We start from the raw sequence: 4,018 nt of genomic DNA, 5'->3' as shown, positions 1-4,018 counted from the left end.
ATCAGCATTATGAAGGATAAAGTGGCATTTTGCAGGCAAAAGTCTTGTTTGTGAAATGCATCACTGTAAGGTGAAGGTGTGACAATCCCAGCACTTTGGGAGGCCAAGGTTGGCAGATCACCTGAGGTCAGGAGTTCAAGACTATCCTGGCCAACGTTGCGGAATCCCATCTTTACTAAAAATACAAAAAATTAGCCGGGCGTGGTGATGGGCGCCTATAATCCTGGCTACTTAGGAGGTTGAGGCAGGAAGATTGCCTGAACCTGGGAGGCAGAGGTTGCAGTGAACTGAGATTGGGCCATTGCACTCCGGCCTGAGTGACAGAGCAAGACTTCCAAAAAAACAATAAATAAAAAGCTAACATGCACACGACAAGCTCTCGGCAAAGTGGCCAGAGCCCCTCTTCACACAGCCTGGCCGCCGGGTCAGCTCGTGCTACAGGCTGGTCCTCTTGTCACTGCGTTACCCCATGAGAGGGAGAGACCCCGACGCCAGGAGGAGGGAGCTGGTGCCCATGGAGCCAGCAGGTGCCCGGTGAGCAGGTAGGTATCTGCTTCTCAGGTGAGGAGGGGTGCTGGGGTCTACCCGACCCCTGTGCCCAGCACCTCACACCCCTAGAGCGTCCTTCCAGAGTCCCACTGTGCAGACAGAGCCCACAGCTGCTTATGCCAGCATTTGCTGGGAGGGTGGGGGAGGGGAGCCCAGCCCCTGGGTGCGCTTGGCAGCTGCTGAGATGATGGTAAAGGGGAGCATGTGGCACCTGTCACCAACACTTTTGTGCTGTTCTGAGTGCTGGTGGGCCCTGCGGGGGGGTGGGGAAGGCAGTGAGGTGCTGGTGGGTGGGAGGCAGGCGGGCTGCGGAGGGTGCGGCAGGGCTGGGGTGGGAGAGTCAGGACCACAATGGCCTCCCGGCCACCCCACCGCCAACCGTGGGGCCACCCTGTATGCTGCTCACCTTTGTCAGGAAGGGCTGCAGAACCACTTTCCATAAGAAAATACATGGAAACATTCTGAAGGGTTCACACTCTAACCCTGACCGGGGGCCCCATCTGCCTTTCCCTGTGTGGGTTGCACAGCTGGGGACAGAATCAGAACCAGGACATGGCACTGTCCCCAGGGAGAGCTTTCTGCTCTTTTGTTCAGAGCCCTGGAAAAGTGGGACCAGACGTGAGTGACCGCACCTGTGTTAAACACATTGCCTTTCTTTTTTGGTTTGTGTTTTTGAGATGGAGTCTTGCTCTGTCACCCAGGCTGGAGTGCAGTGGTGTGATCTCGGCTCACTGTAACCTCTACCTCCCAGGTTCAAGTGATTCTCCCGCCTCAGCCTCCCGAGTAGGTGGGATTATAGGCGTCCGCCACCACACCTGGCTAATGTTTTTGTATTTTTAGTAGAGCCGGAGTTTCATCATGTTGGCCAGGCTGGCCTCGAACACCTGGCCTCAAGTGATCCACCTGCCTTAGCCTTCCAAAGTGCTGGGATTGCAGGCGTGAGCCACCGCTCCCATCTCTGGTTTTGCCTTTGCCAAAATTAAGTTTTGTTTTGAGAACTGCCTGGAAGGAAGCCTGGGGTTCATTTACATGGACCCCACACGTGTGGTTTCCACTGTCCCCGTCCCGGCTGCCCTGGAAGTCGCTGTGTGGGATGCCTGGCACTGCCCATGTGTCCTCCTTAGTCCTGGCACCGCTTGCAAGGTACCACCACGAGCACATGCCTTGGTCCCGCTCCTTCCCAGGGGGACCAGCCGCTCTGCCCAGTGCCTGATGCTCCTTGGTGCCTGTGGTGGCAGCCTGGGGCTGTGGTGCTGGAGCAGCCTGTGCAGGGCCACCATGAGCTCTTCCAGGTGGGGGGTGGGTAGTGGCCGACCACCCACCCCTCTGCCAGCCACCTGTCCCCGCACCTCTGTCATGGCACTTTCCTCCAGACCTACAGCGTTCGGCAAACGGACAGACCAGCAGCGAGCAGGGCTGACGGCCAGGGCGGGCCTGTTCGGATCCCACCTGGGAAGCGCTGAGCCTCTTCTGCCCAAGTCCCACTGATGGGGAAATGACACCAGCACATTTCTGCTCCCCTGCATGTCTCCATGGATGTGACATTGGCTGGGAAGGGTATGCCCCAAGGATGTGGTGAGGCTGAGCACTTGGGCAGCAGGGACCTGGGTGTCAGGAGGGCAGTGGTCTAGAGGATCCCGTACCCAGCGGCGGGGAGAGGTCGAGCTGCAGCCGTGCCTCGTGGGCAGGGATCTGGGTGGGGCTGGAGCTGGAGGTGATCCTGGCTCATCTCTGCTCCTTGCCTAGTGCCAGTGGGGACAGCATTGGGATTTCTAGAGAATTTCGTGTTTTCTTTAACCTGGTTTTTGTAGTTTTTATGAACCGAAGAAGAGGCTGGGAGGAGATGCCCTTTGGCAGGGGTCTGGCACCTTCTGGGAGTGGTCTTGTAGGTAGATGCCAGCCTCAGCAGGTGTCGACTGGGGTGCCGGCCCACTCCTCGGCCTGTGGAGTCCATGGCTCAGCCTCGCACAGCTCGTCTGCCCTCGCCCACCCCCAGCAAAGCCCCTTTGGTCTCGGCCTGCTTTCCCCAGAGCCTGCTTCTGGGTGGGCCCTCGCCGCGTGGGCACCGTGGGCAGCCTGTGGTTGCTGTCCTGGGGAAGGCGGCCCTGAGCCCGTCGCTTCTCTCTCTCTCTTCCAGTGCCTTGTCCGAGCTGATTCAAGCAAGGTCACTGACGGTGGAGGTTGGAGGTCTCAGCACAAGGTGTAGCCTCCCCACAGCCCCCGAGGTTCAGAGACCCCCAGCTCCCACCCCTGGGGCTTACTGAGGGGAGTGTTTGGGAATCTAGGCCCTATCACTCCATCCCCCACCTCCCTCACCCCCACTGAAGCCTGGCTGAAAACGTGCTTCGTCTGGGCCCGTGTGAACCACCCATGGGTGTCAGCGGCAATGGAGTGGGGCCTGGGCCTCACCCTGCAGCCAGAGACTCCACCTGCAGTGGCTGCAGGCTTGTCTCACTGCTGTGCCCAGCATGGCCTCACCCTGCATGATGGAGCCGTTCACATCCAGACCTGGGCTCTGCCTGGAGGCTGCCAAGGACTTAGACTTTGGAGAAGGGGTGATGAGGAATAAATGAAGGGATGGCCGTGTGTGGGAGAAGAGGCTTCTGGCCAGGCAGCCCTGGGCCTCGAGGCTTTGGAGGTGACCCTGTGTCATCTATGCCAAAACTTGACTGCTTAAAATTTTTTACAAAATCCCGGTAAACAACACATAACATAAGTTTAATTATCCTATTTCTAAGTGCATGGTTTGGGGGCACTGAACACTGGGGAGCAGCCCCCATCACCACCGCCTCCAGGCCTCTGGTCTCCCCACACCAAAGCTCCCTCCTGATTCGACGCCCACTCCTCGCTACCCCTCCCAGCCCCCCGGGCCCCCTTCCACTTCCTGTTTGTATGAACTTGAGACTCCGGGGACCTCCTGGGAGTGGAATCAGGACCCATTCCTTTCTGTGTGGTCAATTTCACTCCGCACGACATCCTTCAGGCTCCTCTGGGTGGTGGCCATGTTGGGATTCCCTTCCTTTTCAAGGCTGCGTTGCGCTCTGCTGGGTGGAGGGTGACAGAGCAGGAGCCCTGTTATCTTGGACAAACACCACCATTTGAAGTTTCCTTTAATTAAAAATCGCCTAAAATCCAGCCCCAAAACATCAACCTAATGGCTAATGTCAGCATGACTAGAAATATTCCAACCCTAAGTAAGTTAAATCCCCACTCCAACCAGAAACATGCCAATCTTGAGATAACCTCCCCCCCACCACCCACAATGAAACTCTTGTTCACGCAGAAACATTCCAGCCTGCAATAAGCTCCCCTGCCCTAAAACCCTTAAATACCCTTAGTCTGTAAGAAGAAACACTCCTGACCGAAATCAGCCAGAAGCCCCTCTCAGGTTTATTCTCTAGAATAAACCTGTCTTTGACTGGTGAGCCACTTTTTGTGTTTCTTTCTTCTTTCTTCAACTTATGGAGGG

The sequence above is a fragment of the Cebus imitator genome, unplaced genomic scaffold (genome assembly GCF_001604975.1).
Source record: "Cebus imitator isolate Cc_AM_T3 unplaced genomic scaffold, Cebus_imitator-1.0 Scaffold20, whole genome shotgun sequence".
Lineage (NCBI taxonomy): Eukaryota > Metazoa > Chordata > Mammalia > Primates > Cebidae > Cebus > Cebus imitator.
Note: the sequence above shows the minus strand (reverse complement) of the source record.